General features: G+C 53.2%; 1 protein-coding gene across 1 annotated transcript in view; it reads left to right on the forward strand.

The window, feature by feature from the left end:
* Positions 1-27,326, forward strand: part of LOC128272788 (G protein-activated inward rectifier potassium channel 3-like) — a 42,166-nt gene that overhangs the window by 9,697 nt on the left and 5,143 nt on the right. The gene's annotated exons all lie outside the window — the stretch shown is intronic.

The following is a 27,326-nucleotide window of genomic DNA, read 5'->3' on the forward strand; positions in this document are numbered from 1 at the left end:
GACGGCACACGGCACGCCGCCGCTGTCAATGTCGCTTAGGTTCCGCTTTCAATCAACCTGTCCCAGCTGCCGCGCTGGGAGCTTGTCTTGCAATTTTTCCCCATTTTTTGCTCCCCGCGCCGTTGACTATGAACGTTGTTTTGTGTCGCGCAAAATGTCGCTCCCCAAAAACGAAGCAAAATGGCGACACACGACACGAGCGGTCGAGTCGGGGATCGGATCGAGCTAACGGTTCGGTCCGAAGCGTGAGAGATTGATGCAGCAGTGGCCTGCAGCGGCGGCGAAGCGCGATCACGTATATGGTCGTGAAGTGAAAGTTAGCCCCCCCTCGAAGCCCCCGCAGGTTGTTAGCGGCGCACGATCGCTGCAGATTAGCCGCCCGGCCACCCGACTGTGAGGATCATTAGCTGATGGTTGCGTTTAAGCGATCGCCGTTCGGCCATCACGCGACCACTAATGGGTCGCGGGGAGAAAGATAGGAATATCAGCTGCGCGGAGTCCGTCCCGAAACTTATCATGACCTCGGTCAAGCTGCGTGCGGAGAGCGTCACCTCCGTCACACGCACACAATGGCGGACACGGCAGCCATGACATGACGGTGGACCGTTCCGAGGACTCGCCGGTCGTCGAAGAAGATGGCCGGTGGTGAAATAAAAATAAGTTTCTGTCGACCTCTCTCGCCGACGATGCGTTTCGCCGATCGAGGTCTACGATCGTGTCGCGTGGACGCGGCCGCTCTTCTGCCGCCGGCAACAGGTGGCGGCTACCAGATGGCGGACCGTGACCGGTTCGAGAGCGTGCGAGTGGGACAGAGCGCCTCAGCGGCGGTTTCGTTTCGTGGTGGTGGCCGATTGTCACCAATGTAAATATGCACCGCGCGACAATGGCCCGGGGCCCGGGAAGATGGCTTTTGCAGAATGAAGAATGAGGCACAAAAAGGGCACACACGGCCATCGAGAGATCGGGGGGGACCGCGATCGGTGTACTGAATCGCACACATACACGCGCCCACCCGGTTTCGGCGGCACGGCGGATACTCACGGCACACACGTACACGGAACGGAACAAAGTACGATAAGTGATCAAATAATCCTTCTTCAACGTTGCGGTGGACCTTTTTGGTGGGGCCGCGATGGACGCGATGGTAATAAAAACGGTAAGTAAGCGGCCGACGATTGAACAAAAACAGACTGGACTGGACTCGACTCCGGTTTAGGACGTGGCCAGCATGGTTAAAAACACAAAGTTGCACGAACTAAAACTAGACTAAAAACGATACGCGGGTTAAAAAGAACGAAAAACGAAATCGGAGTGCGAACCGCGCGCGGCCAACTACGGACAGTGCACGCTACGAGAGAATAATTGGCACTGTCCTCGGTGCGGCGGCCGCCGCCTGGCCGGTGTACGGTGTATACGGATTAAGCTCCTCTTTTCGGTTCGTGAGAGTCGGACGAGAGTGAGAGCGAGAGAGCATCTCACGCACTCGCAGTTTGCTCTCTCGTCTCTCTCTTTCTCTCTCTTTCTCTTTCCTTCGATACCGGATTGCGCCTGCGATCGATCGCCGGACAGCGGTGCGAGGAACGCACAAGTGTCATAATGAGATGATCAGTTTCGTCGTTCCCCGTCTGTTTGGGTGCCGGTGGCCACCGCGTACTCTCTGCTCCGGTGGCCTCAATACACTACGCTGGTGCGCTGTGTGTGCGTGATTTGCCGTTTAATTATGCGGTTGTTGCCACTTAGAGCGGGCCGCGCGATCAGCTCACGCGACTCCCGGTCGGTGCCGGCGGAGGAGCGCTCCGATTGATCGACACGACACGGTTTTCTTGCCATTTTCAGGTACACGCACACACACCGGTGGCTGCTCGTTAACGGCGGGCGCGGTGATCGATCGCTTGAGACGTGTCAATTATTCCGTCAACGTCGAAAACGTCGTGTCGCACCGTCTGACCGACATCCAGAGCTCTCCAGCGGGGATGACGCGTGGTGAAAACAAGCCACAATGGGCCACACCGGCGGGGACCCGGGGTCCGCCGCATCCGTGAATTAGGGTTTAATGAAGTAATTAATTCTTCACGGTGGTGTGTGCCGGTCAAACGGCAGTGGCACACTGTGTTTGTGTGTGGCCGCGCGGTTTTCGGCCGCGTGATGAACACGGATCTAAAATTAAATCGCTCTGCGCTCGCATTATGCACCGTCCCTGCGACCCACACCGGGTCGCAGGGGCCGCCCTTGGTGTATGAGTCAATCGACAGGACAGTCTCTCTCAGTCGGTCGCTTGGTTGGAAAAGCTGTAGAACCCAGTAGTTTCGCAGAGCCGTTTTGCCCCAAAAAGCCATCACGCACAGGGCGAACAATGCGTAACAATGTTTCTTATTTTATAATCGCCATCCACCGCCGACCCACTGCCACCCACTCGGAATCTCGCGGTGGTGGGTGGGGGGTGGTGGTAGCAAATAATGTTTACAATTTCGGTGTACACGACGGCGACACCCGCGCCAGCGCGCGCGCGCGATAAGCAACCGCACGCCCCCCCGGGGCGGGCGTAACGCAGGAAGCCGATTGTTCCCCGTTTGGCCGTGTTTTGTGCTCCGTGACTGTTTTTTTCCTCCTGCGACCACTCGTAAACCGAAAAATGAGTTTGGAAATGCAAACGTTTGCTTAACGTGGACCGCCCTTCGGCGCCAGCGTGCCGAGACGCTGGCGAGTTGCTTAACGACGACGGCGACGGCGACAAAAGTGCCTTGGCGAGAGAGACCGTCAACGAGTTGTATCGTCGGCCAGTTTAGGGCGTGCGCGGGGGACGACGTGGCGTGTCGCTGAAAAGAAAATTACCGCTCTAATTACATGCGGCCGAATGCGACACAAACCGCTGATAACAAGATAATTTTCCACCATCCGTGCTCTGGCGGTCTGTAAGTTGCTAATGTATCTCTCTCTCGCTCTCTCCCTTTCGTTCTCTTCTTTCCCACAGGTAAGGCACTGGATTTATTGACATAATTCGCGGTATTCGTGGACAATTAATTGGTTTCTGAACGAGCGCGATCCCCTAGCACCGGGCCGGTGACGGTGACAGGATACGGGGCGTTTTGGCACCGGTTCAGCGGCACCACAGCGGCGCTTCAATGGAAGCAATTTGGCGAAAATGGAGAGGATTCTGGGGTATTCCGTTTCAAATTACTGCTGCCAAGTGAGTCAACGATACCCCGGGGGATCGCTACTATTGCCGAGAGGATAAAGTCATTCAATGGGCGCGCCGGTGGTTCTTGCCACTCGTGGGCCTCAAATTGGGACACAATCAACACCGAAAAGCTCTTCCTTCCCACACGACGCAACAAAGAATGTGCCCCCGAAGGAAAAAAACCCCGAACCACATGGAGACGCCTGGCCTCGGATCGTCGGGCGAAAAGCTAATTTCTGTTGCGTTTTCGCCACCGAAACCGAAACAAACAAAGCCCGGTGGTAAGCGGCGGCCAGCAAATTATGCTCTTAATTAAAACTTTTTGCTCCGTAAATTGTTTTCTCCGATCAACCCTGACCCGGCCGGCCGGCCGGCCGCCAAGTTCGATTGGTTTCGTCGATGGTCTTGAGTTGCTCATTTCGCGTTGGCTTAGTTTTATCGTCGTACTTGCTCCGTTCGGTTCTATTGGTTAATTGAATTTTCGTCCGTTAATTCTATCGACCGGATTGATTCTCTTCCCGGTGGCACCGGTCCATTCTTGGTTCGCTACTAGAACTTTATTTGTTTTAAAAATAGTAAACTCAAGCGGACGCGAACGCACCGCGGACATCAAAGGATCCGCCGCGTGCGGGTGTGCCATCACATTGACGCCTTCCGCCGCTCGGCTTGTGGTGGTTTGTGCAAATAATTGCAAGGCGAGTGAAAAATGCAAATCGTCCGAAGAAGGCCGCGGCCACACACAGTAACTCTAACGAACGCCTTGGTTAATTGGTACGCCGGTCGCGCGCGCCTCCGGAGGACACCGCCTCCGTCCGAATGGCGTGTTGATTTAGAGAGCAAAAGCAGCAAAAGCAGGATGCTATGCGTCTTCGGCACGGCACAGCCGTGTCGTGGCATTCCACGGGCGGCTTTTAAACCCGTTCCCGGGCACGGCTTTCCCGGAGCGGAAGCGGAAGTTGATATTTTATTCATGAAAATGTCGACGACGGGCGCGCGCGCGCGCGCTTCGCAGTTCGCGGTTCGAGAGTTTGATTGCCTTCCGTAGCCCGACCGCGGGGCACATTTTCTGCCGCAGACTGGCACATTTGACGAGCCTCGAACGGGGCTCGTCAGTACGGCGATAGTTTCGCGCTGTGCGGCTGCAACGAGAGAGAGAGAGATCCCACCACCAAACATTAGCTCCTGTAATTGACGGACTTTCACAAAAACTCGCCTTTACCGAGCTGCCGAAAACCGTCGCTCTTCCGTTTGACAAGCGGATGCCGAGTTTTCGGTGCTTGAAATCGGATCCACGTAGTTACTGCTGCCAGAGCCTACTGCATTTGACACACTGAAATATTCAACGGTTTAATTTTCGACCAGCCCCCCGGCCCAGCTGCGTGCTGTCAAACGGTTGCGACGACGACGACGACATGCCCACTTTGATGATGATGGGTTCACTTGTGTGTGCTGAATTCCGGCATTCCGCGTTGGGTTCCGGAGATGCGGAAGCCTCTCTCTTTCGGCACACACACACACCCAGGTGCGACGGGCACGGGGAATGGAATATTGATAGCTCAATTATAGTGGCGCTCTCGGTGCTCTCTGGTGCCTAGAGTGTGCTGACAGTTTTGAGTGGTTTCTAGCCAGGGCCCCATCATCATCATGGCCTACTGTAGTGCGCTGTGCCAGCAGAATTAACAAAAAATCAGTGAAAAAAAGCGGAAGGTGCACCAGAACGCCGGACCGTCCGGTGTCCGCAGCAGCATGAAGGGAACTTGGTTCAGCGTAAGGTGAGAGCTGCACGTATGATGATGTTTTAATTTTAACGCGTGACGCCATGTACCGAAAGGGGACCGGCGTCTGCGGCCACACGACGGGTCTGCGCCTCGTCGAACAAAATGACATCGCCATACCCGCCTGCCCCGTCCCGAATCCCGCGGCGGCCCCATGACGGTGAGCTATATTTTATTTTTATCGCGCACAATCAAAAAACCACATACAACACACGGCGGCGACCGGCGGCCGTGCGATCTCTCGATCGTGCTGCCTCACCACGACCACCACGAACAAACGAGAACGGTGAAATGTCGGTAATTAAGCGAGAGAAAAATGGTAACATCACCAATTTGAGGGACAACACACAAAAAAGACGGACCAACCAACGGCGGTACCATTCTATTTGAAACCGAAAACCCATTGCGGTTCCGGCTCGTTCCCACTTTGTTTAGAGACTTTTGGCTAGAGCGCATCTGGCCATCCGTTTGTCAACCTCGTGTTGGCAGGACACACAGACACGCGCGAGTTGACGGCCAGCAACCAGAAAGAGAGGGAGAAAGATGGATATGTCACCGATATTCCACTTCGTACGCGCTGATAACAAAGTTTCAGCTTACGATCGTCCCACTGACTGGCCGACTGAGGTGCCAATTGACCGCTAGGTACTAGGATTTAGGTTTGTTTTGGTGTACCGGGGAGAGATATCGGTGTGTCTGAGGGACTGGCTATTCTGGGTGTCGGCGGTGATGGCGCAGCAGCAGCAGTGTGTGCCGTGCCGTGTGGACAGCGTGAGAACCCACACGGTATCGGTCCGGTCATTGTTATCCCGCCGGTGCTCTCGAGTGGCCAAAAAATTCCCGGTTCCAAATCGGACGTTTTCGGTGTGTGTTTCTGGCCGTTCCCCTAACTGGGGTTATCGTGTGTGGCGATGATGCGTAACTATCAACCCGGGACCGTAAACGGAATCTGTGGTGTCGCTGATCGAAAAACGATCAACAAGTAGCCGACCGAGCGGGGCAACGTCGGGGTGTCGTTAACTAATTCGAACCTACGGAACACCAGACCCGGACCCGAACCCGGACCGGACCGATGGCGAGAATTGAAAGTGACAACTTCATTAGTCACCGTTCGCCGCGAAGATGGCGCCAGAAGTGATGCAGCAGAAAGTGGGCCGTGATGGGCGCTGCCGCTCCCAAGACGAACCTGTGACGGACGGGGACCTGCCACGGATGTGTGTTTCGAATGAAGGCCGCAAGTGAGGTGGAATAGGCCAAAGGAAGCCCAACGAGCCATCCAAAACACGTGTTGGAAGCCGTGCCGTGTGGCCAAAGAGAGAGCAACAGAGAGAGAGAGAGAGAGCGTGCCAAGACCTTATTTATGTTTGACCAGCTTCCCGGGCGGCAGTGGGGAGGCGTCACGCGCAGCATCGGCACCGTCATGTCGCGGAACTGGAAGCAGTGCCTCGCCCGGGCATCGATAGCGATTGACAACGACAAATGGGCGCAAGCATCGTCCACGGAACCGGACTGGCACGAGAAGACGCACAAGTAGGTGTTGGTTAAGGGGGGCAATTCTCGAGGGACACTAAGAAGACACCAATCTCTGTATATTCCGCGCCGTGCGCCGTGTTTACTTTTCGAGCCGCACCGGTGGGTGGTCACCGCCGGAAGGCGGGGCGCAAAAGGTGTGATTGGTTTGGCGGTTTTTTCCCATTCATCTTCTGTCGCTTGCCATCCTTTGAAGCGTCCGAGAGAAGGGTGGCGGACCAGCGGGGCCCGCCATTCACCATCACCGCTGCTACGCGATGGCAGACATTTGCCGACGATGATGCGTCGTAGTCGTCGTCGGAGAATCGAGGCCTGTAATTGACACTCTTTGTCTGGGGAAGGGTGAGTGAGGGAAGATGTTGTCGATCGCCGCGGCTACACCGCGGCCGTCGCCGCTGTCGCCGTGATTCATTCCGTCGGTGTGATTGTGTCCGTGTCCGTCTGTTGCGGATATTTTTAACTTTTGGCTCGCATCAAGCGCGCACGCCGTGGCGGTGCTGATGGCGAATCGGAAAAAAGAAGCGGCACCCAACAATGAAAAACCGTGGCCAAGGCGTGCCAAGGGAAAACTGCGGCACCAAACCGATCACATGCATACCCCGACCACCGTGCGGAGCGCAGATGGGTTCTTCAGTGGCACTTTTTTGCGAATTTTTCGGACACCGTTCTATTGGATGCTGATGATGACTCGAAATCCCGTCACTCGGGTGGCAGGAAATGGACAACGTTACATTCCATGCGGGGCCGAGAACGCGGGACTATTAACAAATGCACCGTGCTCGAGAGGCAGTCGAAATTGGCAGATTTGACGTTATGGGAAGTACCTTTTTCATCGGGCAGACTGGTCGAGGATGCTTGAAGCCAATCCCAAGCAAACATTGTTTTTTTCAAACTGCCCAAGTCAAAGTTGTTTAGCCAAAGAAAACTTAAGCAATAGAAATATGTTTGAAATTATTTCTAAACCACGAATTCATTATTATCTGGGAGAATGTTTCGGCGAAATATTGGGTTTTTTCTGCACGTTAATTCCGGACAATGAAAAGTGGCTAGAACAATACGTGACGTGTGTGCATTTAAATCCAGCAATCGTAGCACTCTGCGACCGTAAGCTTCTTGACTCTTCCAGCTTGCAGCTGTGAGTTGTTGACAGTTTTGTCCACAAAATAAAATATGTTTGACGACCGAACTTCGACAGATTTTTGGTCTCAAATTGAACGTTCGGTGTGCCACGATGCAAAGGGCCAGCCAGCTATGTAAAATTCAAGACCAGGAAGCTAGTTTAATTGGCGTTTGGCTCATCAACCATTCCCACATAGTCGAATTTGTCAGCAAAATTTTGCTTATCCCCGTTACCGGGCATACGAATCTTTTACAGTCGAATCTGTTTCCATTTTTCAGTGCCCGTTGAACAGTTTCCGTCATGATACTTAAGTAAACTGTTGATTGATTTGGGTATAGATTGGAACTGGCAATAAACTTTTGATGCTTCTAGAACATCCTTTCGCCGGCTGTTTGGTAAATATTCAAACCCCATTCGGAGATTAATTCAACAAATGGATGATAGCCTTTTTTCCGTAGCCTTCGGAAGCTCCCTTCGGAAAAAGAACCCCCCATGAAAACGGGAAAGGTTAACACACGAACAGGTTGTTATTATTTTCGCCCTGCGTTACTTGTGAGCAGAGTTTGCCTATCGCGCCGTGGAACACCCTTTGCAACGGGGCTCCGAAAGGAGTGTTAAAACATGCCCGCCCGCTAACGTGGGTTAAGCTGGCCAAAAAACGTAGTTCCTTGGAAGTGGAAGCGATTCTCCTTCTGCACCGGATATAGGAACCGTTTCTCGTTCCATTTGCTCTCTGACCTTCGGGGGAAGGAAAAATTAATTCACAGAAGAGCTAAGGCGCCCCACCGAAGAGCCTGAAAAGAGCCTGGTTTCTTTACGTTTTCCGGTCCGTTTTTTTCTGTCCTCCCGCCCGCTCCGAATCGCGGCTCCCGGGCGGCGGTTCGATTGCGTGACGAAGATCGGTAACACGCGCGCACCCCGGTGACGACGGACGGGCCGCGGTGTTTGATAAGACCATCGAGAGCTGGTGGGCCCGGGCCCCGGGACCACTATCAGGCCGGTCAGATCAACACGGTATGGAGCCGCGAAGGACACTTCGCGCCCACACATCCCGGACCGGGTCTTCTCTTAACGGGTTCTCTTCGCCGGGTTCTCTTTTTCCCGGTTCTCGAAGGCTTTCCGTGTTATTTGAAGTAATTATTGTAATGGAACCCGTCGATCCGCGAACCCTAGGGGTCGCTGGCGAAAGATGGCCGGCAACATAAAACCGATACGCATACGAAGGCGGCGGGCGCCGATGCAGAAACGCGCCCGTACCTCATAAAGCTAACGTTAAGATCAGTGCCTGATAGTGAAGTGGCTTTCGCGTGTGTGTGTGTGCATGATAGTGGCCCCGCGCTTCCGCTCGTTCTAATGCTCGGTGGCCCGGGATTGACCCAGATTCGGAAACTGGAAAATTTATAACCTTCCTGCCGGGAGGCGGAGGCCCGGGTTCCATTTGCCCAGTTAAGGTCACACGTTCGATTTAATATCCTTTTTAAGCCTCGGTCCACGAAATCCTCCGATATCATCCCGGCCGGCGCAACCGAAAGCCTGCCGCAGATGTCGGTGGCGACCGACGACTGGCCGGCTGGCGCCCGTTCGCGTATGGCTTCGGCCGAAGCACAGAAAGTGGATGAGTTGGGACGGCGCGCACCCGTTCCCCGTTCTTTTCCGGCACGGAAATGGGGGGCTTAGGCCGACCAATTTCGTGGGTCGCATGTAACATGCTCATCCGTCGGCCCGAAGATTGCTCTGCCAGGCGCGGCCTTCCTAATGCCCGACAGCCGACATAAGACCTTCATCGAAATGTGTCGGCGGCGGCGGTGGCCACGGCGCCGGCGAAAATTATGTGGAATTTGTCTATAAACCTATGGCCGGGCCGGGTGCAGCCAACAGAGGGGGACCACCGACAGAGAGAGAGAGCGGGCCTATCGGGCGCCTAGAAATGTCCGTTAACGAGAAAGAATGTTCGCGGAGAGGATTAGGTTCATTTTTCATACGGACGCGCCCCGTAATGGAGGCGCCTGGTAGCCGAAAACGGTGGAGACGCCTTGTCTGCAGCGGGCCTCGGTCACTGAAGGTCAGCCGAAGGATGCCACGGACTGCGATACATTCACTCAATAATTAAACAATTCTATCGCTCGGCATCGGACCTGGATGCTGTGCCGGGATCTCGGCACGTGTGTGAAGGTGATGATTTAATTCCTGCAAAGTTACGATTTTTCCTCTCGCGGCACATCCGGGAAGTGTGCCACCGTGAGGCGACTCGCGAGACAATAAAACAGTCAACCGTCTCGGTCTCGGTTGTCGGCTGTCCAATCGGTCGAGTGATTGCGGTTGACTTCCGGCTTCGGTTCAGAAGCGTGCGCGCGCGTGGACCCTGGAGTGTTCCGGACATGCACGGAATGGACAATCGTCGGGTGCCATCAAGCGAATCGCAAGGGTTTGATATGTGCGAACGCCAAAAGCTGACAGCAGCAGCAGCACGAAGCAATAAACTGGTTCGCGGACCCCTTTCGATAAGAGAGCGCACAGAGGACTATAGGTTGGTGGGTCGCACAGTTGAAGGGCGAACTTGGGCGTTATCTTTCGCGGGTTGGTGTCCTGTCGTTAAAAGGCGACACTTGCTCGCTGTAAAAGTTTATCAGTCACTCAATCGTCCGTGAAATCTGATCGGAGCTCCAAATGTTTGGCCTATGCGTTTGCGCTTTCTTTCGATTACGATCTCTTGTGATTCGCGAAGTTCTATTACTACTACACGGCCTTCAAAATATCGAGTCAGTGGCGCAAAGTTTCTGGGACCATTATTTTATACGAGCCCCTCGGAAACCCGTCGGGAATTAGCATATATTTGGTGGACGGCGAAGAAGGAATTTGTGTACCGGAAATCGGTAGCTTCTGAACGGCGCGCAAGTTCCATTTGCGGTCCCCAAAGGACAGCACGACAAATTGGTGGTGGCCGCTGCACCGTACCGAGCAAAAGGTTGACCTCGTTCGGGAAGATCGGGAAATTTATGAAGCTATCAGCGTCGGGGTCCCGTCGACTTTTTCCCGTGACCCGATGTTATCAGTGCACCTTGTTGGGGGGCCAAACAAATTTTCCGCGGCCAAAAAGATCGGGTAATTTAGATTAGATTTGGATTAGAAATTTTCCGGGCCCCCCGTTCCATGAGCATCATGATTGATTGGGTTGGATGCGAGGGTAGGGTGGCCACAAAACAACACAAACACACGCGTAGGAAATGTTTATCTCTACGGACCTCCGGCGTGAAATTGTTTCGAAAGACACATAACTCAGCAACTCGTTCGAGGAGTTTGACTTTATCAACGTTTCCGAGATAAAGTTCACGATAAAGGGATGCGCCGAGACCGGAGGGCCGTTACCACGGGTGACAGTATTCAATCTTAAACACCTTTTGCCCCGGATGATGGCGCGCACCGTGTCCCGGCCACGATCGATCACAAGGTCGACGGCGGTGAAGATGTGGTTTGCTGCGGAACATCGTCCGCCTCAACGACGACGACGACGAGAGCTCCGACAGCCACCGAAGCGCGGTATGTTTTATGTTGTTTTAGAGTATGTTGTTCCCGTTCCGAGAAGGGCGAGTGGGTGAGCAAATGAAAATCCATTCGCTCGCTCTCGCTCATTCTCTTTCGGTCCTGAGCGCAGGCCACCCGCTTCGTGTGCTGTGGCCTTTTGTTTTTCCACCACCCACAAAACCATCCACAGTCCGTTCGGAAGTTTTCTCTCCGAATGCAGCATTCTGCGAGCTGCTGCGTGTGTAGAGAGACGTTTGCCTTTCGCGTGGCCGCGGTTGGTGCTTCTCGGTTCGATTTCGGGCACGGAACGGGTCCGGCAGAAGAACACGAAAATAATCGATAAGCAACAAACCGACGACACGAAAGATTTTTGGCATCCGGTCCCGCGGGGCGGGCGAGACGTCTTCGGGGTCCGCCCCCGGGGAAAATACGGATTTTCTCTCCCGTTCGGATCTGATTTATTCGTATGAAAATTGTACGCCTCGCCGGGGCCGATAGGCGGCCCGAGATTATGAAGCACAGTTCACCACACACCAATTTACTGGTGGGGACTGCCTGCGGTGTCCGAGGGGCGGGGGTCGTCGTCGTTTGTTTATTTTACGACGAAAGACGGACAGAAAATTAATGTAATTTGGACCTCCCCATATCAGGTCGGCTCACAATAAAACGGAATGCCACTGCCGATGCTACTTCCGTCTTCCGAAGAGGTCCAGGCCGTAGGACATCAAGATGAAGGGAGCACGTTACTTGAGGTCACCTCATCGCCGTCTTTGGCCATTCTGTAACGACCTTTCACCGACGACGAATGGAGCTCCCCACGACCGCCCTGGAGGCGGATTCTAAGATAAGACAAACCTGGTGGAGGGCCCCCACTAGGGGACGAACGGACGGCGGATAGGTTTATGGTTTGTGTATAATTAATTATTAAAAGCAAACATATCCACAGCCCGGCGAACCAGGCGTGTCTATTTGGCGCGAGGTTCACACGCGCGCGCGATCGCGATGTTTGCCGAGCGGGGCGGCGCAGAAACCAAAAAAAAAACACACAGTCCGAGACTAGCACCGGACGAGGAATGGCTCTTGTCGGGTGTCGGGCGCCCCGCGAACACTGCCGAAAGATGTGTGTTTTCCGCGGTTCATTTGTCTAATGCCAGGCGCCGGGATAAGGTTGCGGAGCCGTGGAACGATGTCCTCGTTTGTTTTTTCCGATTTCGTATGACTCTCGCGTGGCAACTCTTGCGTCTTAACGAGCAACGGCAACGGCCGGGAGCTTGGGGACCGATTTCGGAAACTTCCCGAGAACGAAAACAAACGGCCATCATCTTGCCCCGGCCTTGCTGTGAAAAGGCCAAGAAGCTGCGTTCGTGACATTTGTGGACTCACTTTTGCGGTGGCCACGCACACACACAGAGAGAATGTGGAAAAATATTGACTTTCCACGGTTTTCGGAATTGGGAACCATTTTCTTTCATTCGGACCGTTGGTAAGTAGGGCGCGCCTGCTGCGATGCTCCGGCAGATGCCGCAGCATTATTGTGCAGTGTGTGGGCCAAGCGACAAATGTCATTTGTCACAGATAAATGAACGCTTTGCTAGTTATCCGGGGCCGCTGTGACCGCCCGCCTGCCCGCCGCCCGTGTGACACTCCCCGGTAGATAATGTGATACGCAGCGAGCACCATTAATGTTCGTGACGTGAGATAGCAGCGGCAGGCTTGGATCCGAATGAAAAGATTCAGGTCGAGCGGAAAGTGAGCATATGCGCTGGATGGAGGCGCATGGTAATTGACTCCCCGAGGGAATTGTTGTACCTTTCTTTACTTGATTTCGGCGAATAGCTTTCGTGTGTGTGTGTGTGTGTGTATTTGTCAGTGCTCCACATCTGTCACTTCCATTCCGACCGAAAAAAAGATCAATTTCTTCATGGCTGAGTTATCTTCATTTGTAACGCTACCCGGGCAGGAATATCGCAGCTCCACACACAAGGCTGCGTAACGTTGGCGGGCAACTGCCGCATAAACTTGCTTGCTTGGCTTTGATTGGACAAGCAACGTTGGGTTCTGATAGTGTGTAGGGGATGATTTTCCTTACGGAGTAAGAGCACAAATCTGAGCAGGCTTAGCTTTTTGGCCTCCATCATCAACAAATGGCCCGCATAGTCGTAGCTGTCAATATGGTTTGGTCTCAGTTGTTTCGAGTAGCTAGAAAACTGTTTTGAGAAATACGCAGGCAGGGAAGGCGATTATAAACATCATTCATTATTAATTGAACAAAATATGAAAAGAGCAATGAATAAGCCGAGCTATAAGAGGATGGATTTCAACCCACATGTATAACCTCCTTTCTCCAACTAAGCACTATAAACGCTCCAATGGCTCCACTAAATGACAGCCCACGGGCCAAAAAGTTAAGCCTGCTCGGATTTTAGCATTGCCCACTTAGGAAAATCAACCTAGGTTCAGCGTAACGCACTCGGTACACTTTCGCCTCACCATCGTCGAAGATTGCTCCAATGTTCGAAATGTTCGAAACGTGAAGCAGAAAGAGTTACGGAAAGGACATTGTGCCAGCGCTCGCTGTGTGTGTGTTTGTAGATTAAAAGTCGTCGTAAAAACGGAGCTCCTCGTAAAGTTTGCCTCCGCGCGGTGGCGGCGATTGCGGTTTGGAAAAATGTCTTGATACCTCCCCGGCCCGTGCCCTTGGGTCCACAGGGACTTCCAGGCGATGTTGCGGAGCTCGTTTCCTCTGCCAGGCTGTCGGGGACAGAACGGGGCCGACGATTCCGACGGTTATTGTGTTATGTTTCTTGACAGAACCCCCCTCGCGCGGCAACCTCGCGTCACCTCGGCGACCACCGCTGTCTTTGATGGTTGTAAAATGCCGTACGACGACAGGCGAGCGCTGCACGCCAAGTGACGGCGACGACGACGAGGACGGGCAGCCATATGAATTTAATGCGATTTCCAGATTATGGTTGGGACCTCCCCGTGCGGGAGGAGAGCGGCGTAGCACCGCAGCCCCCCTCCAGCCCTTTAACGTGTGTGTAGGTGTGGGCGGTACGTTGGGAAACTTTCCGATGGCGTGTGGTGGGATAATATTCCTCGTGCCAAACAACAACAACAACCACCACCGAAAAGCAAAAACATGCCCAGTAGTAAACAATGGAGCGAGAAAAAAAAGCGGATGGAGAAATAGCAAAGCAGAAAAACTGGTCCAAGGCTGTTCTCTGGTGTGCGGGCGGGTGGTGTGTGTGTAATTATAAATCATTCTGCAAACTTTGCTCGCAACTCACATTAAAAAGTGATTTTTCAAAGTGAACCATGATGAAAAGCTTTATATGAAGGCAATTGTAAAGGGCCGTTTACACGTTGCGATATATCGCTGCAATGCCTTGTATCGATTAATCGCAGTGATATATCGCAGCCAAGGTGGAGCGTCTACACGCCACGATGTACCGTTGCGATTTGCAATCGCAGATCTCGGTGTCATGGAAACAGCCATGGAAGAAACACTGTGCTTGTCTGCCTTTGGATTGTGCGTTTCGGTTACAAAGCAAAAAATAGAACGTACCAAGAGTACTAATCGGTCACGGTGGTCAAGGGAATGGCTTTTAAAGCGAAGCCATTATTCTCACGTTAAACTTTTGCTTTAAAAACATTCAAAACAACATGTCAAACCGCCATCAACACAGGCACTCATGTATATCCACCGTCAGCACACGCACACATGTATGGAGATTGGACCGAAATTGATGCTCGGCGCATTCAATTTTTTTGATCTGCCAATCTGGTCGTATACAAGCAATTTGTTCCTTTTTTGCTGTCTACACGTAGCAATATATCGTGGCAATTGGTTTCATACAAGGGATTGCAACGATATATCGCAACGTGTAAACGGCCTTTAAGGCTGTGTCTTTTTCCAGGGCTGCTTCGATCTGCCCCAAGGAACCACACTTGATCCAGAGTTGTGCCCTCGAAGTTCGCACTTTTACTGTTCGAATCAAATATTTATTTCTGATTTGACAATCCAGCATCAACCAGGTCAGCGAGTTGAGAACAGTTTTTTCGATGAAGCAAAATATAATTTTCAGGAGAGCCGCAAAATATTTGTATTCTAAGTAACTACCGTTTGATGCTACGCATTTCGCCCACCTTTCACGCAAACTGTTGATTCCATTCGAATAAAACTTTTTTCGTTTCGTCGAAAATCATTCGTAGATTGAAGCAAAAAGGCAATAATTTGGGTTTGGAACACATTCAGTGCATCTGTCAATTGTCACTGCTGAAGTATATTCACAAGAAGCAAACGATATGCTTCGTTCGTTTTATTCGGAACAAAACTCGAGTAGGCCGAAAAACAAAGTTACTTTATATTTTGCAGAGTGGCACTAATATATTTTTGACGTGTTAAGTCCAATGAAAAAAATGAGGCAAATATGAAATCAAAGGAACGCATGGAACCCTGTGTGCCAATGTGCTGACTTGGTAAGGTGGTAGAAATAACATCGGGGCTCTGGATGGCGCAGGTTGCGAGGTTGGTGATGATAAATCTCGGTCAAAGGACACTCAATTTTCGACCTCCCTTTTCTTCAAGCCTCTAACTCCACGATCTCCAATTATTTTCGTTTTAGTTATGAACGAATTGCAAGCTCCACATTTCAAAGAACAGTTCCCAGAACAGCTTTACGGCCGTGGTTCTCCACAGTTCAGTCTGACCAGCCGGCCCCCATTGGGCGCACGCAAGCACGCCTACGCAGGCCACCTTCCGGACGCTCAGAAAGAAAGCAGAAGAAAAAACCCAAAATCGCTTCGCCGCTTGACATTCGATTCGACACGCAATTTCCTCATTAGCCGCCGGGCGGGCCACCGAACAGCGGAACAGCTTTCCGCGAAACGGCAGCGGGGCGGCGGCAGTAGGGCAGCGGGGCGGCGGCAGTAGGGCAGCGGGGCGGCGGCAGTAGGGCAGCTGGTGGTGGCCGTGTACTCGCCACAGTGCGCTTCAATTGAAGCTCCAATTTCCTCTTTATTTGCTGCCACTTTCCGGCCCACCGAATGGCGTTTGGTTATTTTTTGCAAGGACTTCAGTACACACCGCGCCGCCGCCGCCGCCTCCGCGTGTTGATAGACGACAAGGGTCCCGAATTGAAGATAAATTGTAAAACGAACGTAAACACGACGGAGTTTGAGACGACGGCGTGTCCAGCGAGTGGCTCGCTGATTGATGCAAAGTTGTGGGCCACGGCAGTAATTAATCCGTCGACGCGCCAAGACCGCGCCCATTTTCTTGCGCCCCCTCCGCGCCGCGTATGATTTGATGGACAGGCGTAAATTTGTGTATCGATTAAATTTTAATCAACGTCAGCCTTCCGTCAACGCCCGGGGTCCGCGTGTGATCCATTTCGTTTCCCACACACCCGCGGAGGGGTCAATCTCGCAATGTTTTCTCCGACTCCGGGAGCTCCGTCTCACATACTCGCAGCGTCGTATCCTTTGTCGGTGATTTTCATTCCCTCCTTCGTCGTCGGTTCGTCCGGTTCGTCCGGATCGATATTCATTAATATGCAATAAAATCCGCCGGCCCGAGCGGAGGTCACGGGGGGGGGCGGCGGTCCGAAGAGACCACTCCTTTCCCGGCCGGGCCACCCGGGGGCACTTTTCGCTTTGATCCCTGCGCCTGACTGGGTTCTGGCTGCACCCGTTCGGGGAGGGAGAGACCTAACCTTTCATTACACAAAAAAGTGCTTTTCCAACGTAGTTCTCGTCGGGGTGCGGGTTGCCGCCCCTAGATTGATCCAAAAGGGTGTCGGTCGATGGACGCCGTCGGCCATCGTCGGCGCCCATCGAAAGCATGATCTAAACCGGAAGATCGTTCGAAGGGTTCGTTCGGTGCGTGCTGGTTAAGGATAGTTGGGTGGGGGTTTGGCATAATTTGCCGCTGATGTTGGGCCTGTGCCAGCGCCACGGGCGCGGCCAGGGACTGAAATCATATTGCCCTGGAGAGATTGAATCGCAAATTCATTTAAAAATATAATTACACCAACATGGCGCCCGTAAGTCTACGACGACGACGAAGGCCTGTTGGGTGCGTAGAGGTCCTGGCACCTGTAGCGCGCGCCTGGATCGATGATGGGCGAGCACGAAGGGTTGTGTTGTTTACCTTCGGGGCGCATCGTTGCATCATTTAACAGGGATCAGAGCCGTGTGCCGTGTGAGGATAATATTGTAAACTGTAGCTAAAAATACGCAACAGTTTCTTGTCCGGGATCTGATGCCACGCGATTCAAATCTTTTAATGGGCTCCTAATTGCACCTCGGAAGACGGCGAAGGTTAGGTGGAAGTTTGCGCAACGTAACCGCTGTGCTTGATTCCCGAGCCCCCGAGTTCCCGGGTCATCGTTAAATAAACGATGAAAAGTAATCCCGCCAGCAAGCGGGACCGTTCGTTTTTCGAATCACGTTCCGTCCATTTATCTCGTTTCGTTAAAACTTGTCCTTGTCCCGTTGCGGGTTGCCGTTTCTTGTGTGCTTCTCGGACCTCCAGGGCCAAGAGCATTCGTCGGAACGGACAGCGATAAATGGTTATTGGCTCATGGCCGTGGCGTCGGGATAAAAAAGTGAACGAGCCGGGAACACGCGATATGATGCTGCGGATGGGGACCCATTTTCACGGCGACGGGCTTGGAAAATGGCCGCGAGGTTGCTCCTGGCGGTGGGGAGACGACGATGACAATACAAAAACGAAAGAAAAAACGCACCCTGGATCACTTTCCGATTCGGCCCACTGGCCGTGACAGTTGGCCAATTGACACTTTTCATTGCGCACATAAATTTAACACCCAGCCCAAAGATTGGTTGGCCGTCCGTCAGTGAAGGCGGTTCGCAGGATTCAATCAATCCGACGTCGGAGGTAGGTCCCTCGTCATCTCGGCGCACGCTCGCCGCGGGATCCTTTTTTTAATTGAGGTGCGAGACGGCCATTTTTTGTGTGAGGCCTCATCACACACACACACACACGGGGCCGGTGCGAAATGATATTTTATGTTATCGTGAAGGGCCGGAAAATTTCATTATGCCTTACCCACGGCTCAGTGGAGCATAAATTTTATTCCGACCCCCAACGGTGGGGTGCGGCTTGTGACAGAAAAGGGAGCAAAATGCAAATAATCTCCCAAAGCCCAACGATATTTGAACCTGTCACCGAGCCGGGAGGAGTTTGCAAATTTTATGATCAGAAACCTGCCACCTGCGGAGAAAGAATTCTCGAAAAAAGCCCCCTCGTTTGTTGACACCTTCAACACATCTGGCATCACCGATACTCCACTTGGTGGTAGAATTTGGTTTCGGGGGTTCCTCGGTAGGTCGACGACCCCGCTTCATCACGGTCGATTGCCTCCCGGACACCACCGGACCGCGGTTGACCTAATCCAATCCAATCCAACGCCTCCCGCCTCTCCCCGCGGGGTGGCCAACTAATAAATTCGATTTCAAAATTAAGCCCCCAACTGGCGTTTGGAGTTTGTGCTGAGTGATTGGGGTCCTCTCCTCTTCGGGGTCTTCCTGTTACAAATCGAATTAAACGTGGCCACGACGACTGGCGTTTCACACCAGACCAGAAGGGGCCACCAACTACTTAGGCCCCGGTGTAGTTGTTGTTGTGGTCCCTGTGGTCGACCGCAAAACGAATGATAATTTCAGGTCAAGGTGGCTCGCGGTTGGCCAGCTTTGTTCTACATTCTCGCCACCGTCATCCACCATCATCGTCATCATTAGCTCTAGCGTTGGACTCGTGTGGTGGCCACCACCACCCTTTGGAGTGGAGCCTTTCACAGCGCATCATTACGCCATTGCAACAATGGCGCGCGCGGTTACGAGCCAACGTGTTGCGTGTGCAGAACCGTTTTAGGGCGAGAAAGAGAGGCCTTGCGGTGGACACCACGAGCCCGCGCTCGGGGGGACGGATTACCTTCCCCGAGGGTGGGGTCACCGTCACCGCTAGTTTCCTGCTTTGCATAAAAGGCTCAACATAAAAGGCGCGCTTGGCGGCTTGGGCCGTGGCCCCAATGCGCGTGGCCCAAATCCCTACCCAAAAAAAGCCGACGACCACACACGCCACGACCATTAACAAATGGCCCACACAGACACACACAGCCCGCAGGGTTCCGGGTGGCCATGTTGCAGTAGACCCAATAATTGATTAATTCAACAAAAATTATGATTTATTGATAGCGTGCGGTTTCCGCGCCGGCTCTGTGTGTTTGCTCAGTAGAAGAGGGTCCCTCGAGCCCCGTCTAGGGGGTCCGGATCGACCGATTCCTTTTCTTGCTGCCCACAAAAAAGGTTAAACCGGAAGCACGCGATGGCACACGGCACACGGCAAGATTTGCGCGCGGGAAGATTGGATCAATTTGTTTCCCCCCCCTCGGAACCGGTGTGCGTGGGGTTCGCGGCCACGGCGGGGGCCCGCCGTTTGATTAAATGGTTATTTGTCTGGCAAATATACCCACCACGGCTGCCGCGACCGCTTCAATCGATTTCTGTGGCGCAGGCAAACCGCAAACGGAGTCCTATTTAAGAGTAACTTCAGGGCCGGCATCGAAACTCTGAAGCACTAGGCGTCTCCATGTGGGCCACGCGTCAACAACTGGCCGCGGACGCATCGCCCCACACACACACACACACACAGCGAGAGAGAGCTTCTTCGACATAATTAATTTGCCTGCCCGAAATTAAAATCGATTGATTTCCATCAATACCGGAGCCCGCGGACCGGATGATGGTGTGGATCGAGAACGGAAACGAAGTTGCCGTTCGAAAGGAAAGCGGACACGGGGCCGGGTCGGGACGGACACAACAAAATGGAGACCCGGTCCCGGAGATGAAATACATTTGGGTTTTGTTTCATTATCGAGCGCGCGTGCGAAGCGAACGATAGGCCTCAGCCCTGCGCCACCAATAGGCACCTTCCACAGCATCCTTCGATTCCGTCAATCACACAGCACGAGAGAGCGAAGAATGATGACGGCTGCAGATTTTTCGGGACACCAAACATCGTGCCGCCAGCCGTCGGAGTAATTTTCGATTTTTTTTTGCGGCCCAACCAAAAAGACGACGTTGAAGAGGAAGTGGCAGTAAAGTGACGGAAACGGGGCGACGGAAGAAGCAGAGTTTTATCGTCGCAGCCCGAACGGGACGGGGGACTCGGTGGCCGCCTCTCCCCGCCGCCGACCGCCGAAAACCGTGCAGTTGGGAAATTGATAATAATATTTCGTACTTTATATTTATTTATGGCCCCCGGCCGGCGGCGACGGCGGCGGCGTAGGGAAGCGTGCCAAGAAAAAATCCGAATCCGGTACCCCCGCGAGGGCCCCGCGGGTCGGAAGACGGTGGACGGGGGGCGCGAAAGGGCCGGCGCATTAAGATGAAATTGTCACTCCAACTGATTTCGTTTCCGTCTGCCGGTGCCGTCAGGGGCAATCCGGTGCCGGATTGATTGAAAAGGGGAAGTGGCATGGTGCGGGGTGGGCACGGCAAAACGGCACGGCAGGTGGTTCCTTCTGACGAGTGCCGAGTTTCGGACCGCCGGGGCCGCCTCGTTCGATTTGGTTCGCACCATTCATATGGTAATATGGGGCAGAAGAAGCGATCAATTTCGAGCTTTGTGTAAGCTTAACTCGACGTCGAGTGTGTGTGTGTGTGTGTGTATGTGGTGCCCATTGGTTTTGTTGTTCAATGTTCCGGAGGTTCACTGGCACTGTGGGGAAATGAAGGACATTGAGCGATTGCAAAGTTTGAGGATTTTTCAGTTAGTTACTATGACCAATTCGAACCAATTTTTAGCCTACTGGGCGTCGTAGATTCCGATAATTCATCTATCAAAGTGAAAAGAGTGACACTAATTGATCTTTTAAGCCTAATTAAGGAAGAAATTGAGAAGAGAAAGAGCAGGCGCTATGCAGATTGCCTAACTTCGGGCGCAAAATGACTAATTTAGTATACCTAAACGCGTGTGTCAAACAAAATATGGTCAAAACACATGCAAAACAAAAAAATAAGTGCAAAAAGTTCGTTAATTCTTCGTAAAACGATCAATGTCCGCCATGATGAGTTGGTGAACCTCGACTGCTAAAAGAATGGAGGAAGATTCTTAAACGGGTCTGCTATCTATACACAGTTAGTTACGCAGTCTTCTTGTGCCTAAAATGAACCAAAAAAGACGAGTAGACTTTGTTCCACATAAGCAAAGACCATTCAAAGCAATGGTTTGAATAATTAACTTCTTGTCGAACGACCTGTGACCTGACTTCACTTCAACTGTCAGCACCAGTGTGTACTAGATCGGTGTGCGGCGTCGTTACCATGGTTGCTGCCTGTCAAATGCCAGCGAGTTACACCACCACAGAGCCTGCTATTCAAACATATCAAAGTCATTTAAATACCGATAATTTGATAATTTAATGCCTTTGAATATCATTTGTGGGTTGGCCCGGTTTCGGTCCCTTTCGGTCGGACGATTCCACGCTTTAAAGGAAAAAGAGTGGGGACTAGCGGGCTACCCGTGGCAAACCCAGCCAACCAGCGCTCCCCGAAGGTAGATATAAAAGGCAAATATGTTTGTGACAGAGAGACATATCCTTTTTCGGGGCACCGTGGCCGGGTTTGTCGGGGACCGGAAATTCTCCGAATTTCACCGTCGCCTTCTTCGGTAAACGACAACATTTGCAACAATTCCCCGGCCCCGGGGGGCGAGGCACCCACAAACCGTGCGGGGTTTTGGATCCGATCCTAATCCCCGTACGGGGCGCAACGATAAACGGAACGGAACTCCCGGTTTGCGGGGAGGTGGTGGTGGTACGTACCGTGTGTCGGTCGGTGGACCCACCTACCCATTATATCGCCCGTGAAAAGATAAAAGGTCATGCCGGGAAAACCCACGTGTTTGGGTGGGTAAAGACACATAACAGTAAAGATCTCTTTCGAGAATATGATTTCTATTGTTTTAACAACCACGGCCACCGACGGGGGCCCATCAAAAACGACGGGTTGGTTTTTGGCCACGGCGACGGTGACGGCCGCCGAAAGAAGCCATACGACCACCAAGACGACGCCGACGACGACGATGTGTGAGCAGCCAAATTAGGTTTCCCGCAAGAAAATCCATGTTACCCAACCGGGCGAGTGCCGTCCCGTAAGGAGGACTTCTGTTTGGCAATCGCCCGAGCCCGAGGACATTATCGTTATCCTATGGCCTGCCGCTGTGTGTGTGTGTGTTTGGGATCATGTTAACGGTAATGTTTATATGCGTTGCCCGTGCGTTTCCGAAGGGGCCATCAGACTGCCGATGCCCGGGAAAGTCGGTCGAGGCCGTGAGACCACACGGCACGCCGTTCATTTCTTCAGCAATCGCTGCAAACCAATCGATGTGACAGGGCCTGGGAAGCCGGGAGCCGGGAGTATTTGTGGTATGTGTCCGGCCACACGAGAGAGAGTAAAGCCGCCGATCAAAGGGGGAAGCACAGAGTTTGGTTTTGTTTGAATTTGATTACTGTCAATTTGACGCATCTGTTGACGACGGCGGGTGGGACGGAGTCCCCACACAACCCGGAGGCACACGGAGTTTTCCGGATGATGAAACAGCAACCACACAGGAGGCGGCCCCAAATTTGGATCGCTCGGAGGTCGATTATCGAATGTAAATCCGAAAGGCACGAAAGATTGAGCCATCAAACAGCAAACCGCACCGGCTTGTGGTTTTTTGGGGCCGGCCTGTGACCGGGGCCACCTATATTGGCCCGCGGTTGAGGTTAAGAGGGTTTGACCGGCGGTCGATTTTTCTTCTGCCCGACTTTCCCCCACACAGGGTCGAGCCGAGCTTCGGCGGGCCGCATTAATTCACTTTCGGGCCTCCTTCTCCATTCGGGCTACCGAAAATCGATCGAGCGAGGCCGGGACGGAAGCGGCAAGGTCGGTGGGCGCGTGTGTGTTAGGGTTCGTTAGTGATTCGTCACCTTGGCGCCCCCCGGGACCGGGTGGTCCCCTTTAAGCGGCTGCCACGCTTTTTTGGGGGAGTTGGCCGTTTCCGGTGGGCCGCTCCCTACCTTCACGAAATGAGCACGTCGTCGCACGACAGGGACACCTGTAGCACCGGCGCAGCGAGAGAGAGTGGGGTTAGCGGCTGGCACATTATTAATCGCGCCAGCAAGGGGACGCGCAGTGTGTTTGCGCTGTCTCGCTCTGCCGCCTTCGAGGTCGAGGAGTCGTTTCGGTGCCATCTGTGCAGGAGTCTTGGGAAATTCCCCGGGTTCCGGGAGACTTCTTGATTAGCTTCGCTGGTGTCCCCGGGAGGTGTCCGTGCGACCGTGTTCTCGGGAAAGGAAATGCACTTTAGAAATGAAAACTCCGAGTGGTCGCGTGGCGGACTGGAAGGACCGTATTTACCGTTCCGCGGGCGGTGAATGGTAATTATTTTTCCAGCTGCCACAGCTCCACGGCGCCGCCCGAGTGCATTTAATCAACGTTTCGGTCCACTTCCACCTTAACGACACGCGACGGGACGCCACCGTGCTCCGTCCTTGCTAAACGGCCAATCGAGCAGCAGGAGCACCGAGAGGACCACGTTTATCAATGCACCCGGGGCGGGTGCGAAGAACGAAACGATTTCCCGGCCCCGGGCGTGAGTGAAAAGTTATGTTTATGCTGTCCGGTGCAGCGAATTGAAGCTGCCACCCGCTGCTGCTGGCCATCATAAGAAACGCTTGATAATTTGAGATGGCCAAGAAGAAGCTACCAGCGAGGCGGGGTGCCCGAAACATTAACTACTTTCAGAACAGAAGTTGCCACCGGCGTTCCGGCAGCGAACTCGATCGGCAGGACCGACCGAAGGAAAACACTGTCCCCCCGCGGAGTGCCGCAGGGCATATAACATATTGTTTGTGGCCCATTGTTGTTGGCGGGAAGTTTCATTTTTATGATGCGCGCACTTCGGGGCACGCTTTAGGTCCTTCCCTTTCGCGTGTGCTGTTGTTGCGTGTCCACCCGATGGACCATGGATTGGGGACAGCAACAACGAACGAGAGATACAGGAAGAGAGAGCCGGACGCAAAGTTTGGCCGTAAGCAATTAATTAGTGAATGAATTACAATCATGAAGACAAATGCGCCAACTTCACCCGGATGGTCGGCAAAGTGGTCACGCGGCTTCTTGGTTGTCGCGGGCGGACTGGGAACAACTTTTAATGTGCTTCTAAGGACACTCTCCGCTGGACACGCTCCGCGAAGAACTTGAACGGTAGGTTTTTCCGTTAATGGCCATCCGAAGGCAGTTAATTTTAAGACCAAAACCATCTTCGCCCTCGGAAGGCACATATCGATGTAACGGAACGCGACACCTATCTCGGGGCCCAGATTCCGCTATCAGCAGTCAATTTTGCTGCCCGCCGCAGTCGGATGTGGAATCGCCCCGTTCCACCGCTCGTCGTTGTCGTAATTCGAGTAGCTTGTTGTCCGTGAGAGGTTCCCTGTCACACAACAAGCCGCTGCGACCCCGACGCTCGAGGGCTGCGGGCGAACCGTCACAGCTGAAGAAGCAGAAAAACCGGGCACTACACAAGGACCGGGCCTCTTGTACGCCTCGGGAGAAACCGTGTTCCGGTGCCATTAAATGAAACACAACAAGCCCAACGGTGCCCCGTTACTCCCAGTTTATGGTAGTCGGATCCATCGCCGTTTGATCCGATCTGAACGTTACAAAGGCCACCAACAACAGCCCCAGCCTGGCCTGGCCCCGCCATACTTTTCGTCATTCTTCGCCACGGAACAACGGAACAATTCTTCGAACGAGAGTGGACTTTGAGCCAACACGGGTCGGCTGCCACTTGGCCGGGTGTTAAACGCGTGTCCGTGGTGCCGCAAAATGTCAAACGGTGTGTCATTGTTTCTGCCAGGACGGCTTACTCAGCAGCTTCGCTTCTTTAATTCAATTAATGTCAAAGGTGTCACCACGGACCGGACCCGCGACCGCCGTCGTCCTCGTCTTCTTTCGTCACACCCGTATGGGGGACTTTAAGTTGTGTGCCCTTTCGCCGGAACTTGCTCCCTGAAACAGAAAGCGATTGCGCAGCGCAGATGCCCCCTTGTTGGTAGTTTTGGAACCGGAACCGGAAACTCACCTCGTGCGCAGCTGGTGCGCCCGTGTTTCTATTGCTCCACACGTGGCTGCTGGTGACCAGGGAAGGATCCAACGGGATGACGGGGGGGCCTTTGTTTACCTTTTCCCACGGCGCGCAGCAGCAGTGGCTCGTTACGAAAGAGTTACAATCCGGCCCGGGGAAGGAAGGAACAACATCGATGATGCTGCGCCGCGTATGGGATGGCCGTATCACACACACACACACGGTGCCGTGTGCCCGGGTGTGTAGAAACAGCTGCTCTGTTTGTTTGCTTTTGGGTTGACGAAAAGCAATTGTTTTGCTTACGAACTTCGGGTTGCGCACAGTTCCGTTGCCGTGCTGGCGCTTCTCATACTCCCCGCACACACACACATACACTACTCTTGGCGACACTCTCCGTTGCGGTCCTGTGCGTCGATATTTTCACGTCACGTCTGCACTCTGTTGGAGCGGTGCGGTCACTGCATTTTATACCCCGGATCGGATGCTTCACCACTGAACCCCTTTTGCACAACCCGACCCGATTGTGTCCCGATCTGGTTGCTAGTGTTGTTGGCGGGGTTCCTTCCGAGGGATTTGAGTGTTCACTTGCCGGTTTTTGCACTATTTTACACCTAAAATTTGCCTAATGAAATGAACGAGAAAACTCTGCCGAAGGCGGAAGAAAGAAGGAGAAATACAGAGAGTGAGCGCGACGGAAAGGCGCGTCTATAAATAATACGCAGAAGGATGCGAGAGCGCCGTGCAGAGATAACCGGAGGCGACACGGGAGGAAAACATCATCGAGACGACCGCTTGACCTCGTGACGGATCCGCGGCGGGGGGTGGCAGTAAATCAGTGGGCTGCAAATTTCCGCGACCCCGCGCACCGTTCCACAAGCGAGAGATGTCAAAAGTATCCTCCACATAAATCAACCCTCAAAGCCAAAACCTGTGCCAACTACGATGATGTTGTTGCTCCGTGGTCCGTGGTGTGTGCGGATTGCACTGCGGGGGGGAACAGAGCGTTTGAAGGCCAATTAAAAGAATAATAATGCGACACCGCGGGTGTTTGCAATTGAAACAAACAGAGGCCACCCCCAAAAAACCCTTCTCTGGCCCCCCTTTTGCCGTTTGATTAGTTCATTCATTTGACGACAACGTTCATCGACAACGGACGGGCGCGGGGCGCCTACTAGGCCTCGTCGATCTCAGGCAACCGTGGAAAATTCTCCCATATTTCACAGCACTCATTTTCCCCCCAACACACACACACACACACCCAGCACGGATCGCGCGCTCATATGCCACTTTGCAGTGGCCCGCTACCGAACGCACACAATGGCACTGGCGCGCGGTAACCCGTTTTTCATCGATTCCCTGCCAAGAGTGAAGCAAAGTGGTATTTTCCGTATACATTTTCCAGCTCTCTCCCGAGCGCACGGCACCAACACCAGCGCACGCTTTGCACACGTGCTCACATTCTCACCATCTGCCAGTTAATTGAGACACAGCACAGAGCTCTCCCAACTCAAAGAGAAGACAAGGACCGCTTTTCCTCTTTTGGAAAAAAGAACGGGTCAGTGAGTTTCAGGTGTGTGCGTGCGTGATTCGAGTGAGAGAAAGTCGGAGCGGAAAGTCGGAGCGAGTATCTGCACGGGAGATGACAAGTAGCAGCAGCAGCAGCAGCGGAAGTAGTAGTAGTAGTGATGGGAAAAGTAGGCATCGTGATGATGGTAGTTGGTAAAAATACGGGGCCCTCTCTCTCGCTCGCTCTCGTGGTGAAAATTTTCCGCTTTTTTCCGAACCATCCGCCGCTCGTGCCAGGGGGGCCTCGGCGCGGTTCATTTCGCTGTCGTCGTTTTTTTTTTGCGCTCACCACAAGCAAGCGTGTGCACAGCACAGTCAACAATTAGCATTGTGTATCGCGGCACTCCTCGATCAGAGTAACCTTTGCCTTTGTTTTTTGGTTGCCTTCTCCATTCGCCTCCATTAGGGCCTACTTAGGGACTTTGCCCTTTCAATGGTGAGGTTTTTTGTCGCTCCGACACTACGATAAGT

The sequence above is a fragment of the Anopheles cruzii genome, chromosome 3 (genome assembly GCF_943734635.1).
Source record: "Anopheles cruzii chromosome 3, idAnoCruzAS_RS32_06, whole genome shotgun sequence".
NCBI lineage: Eukaryota > Metazoa > Arthropoda > Insecta > Diptera > Culicidae > Anopheles > Anopheles cruzii.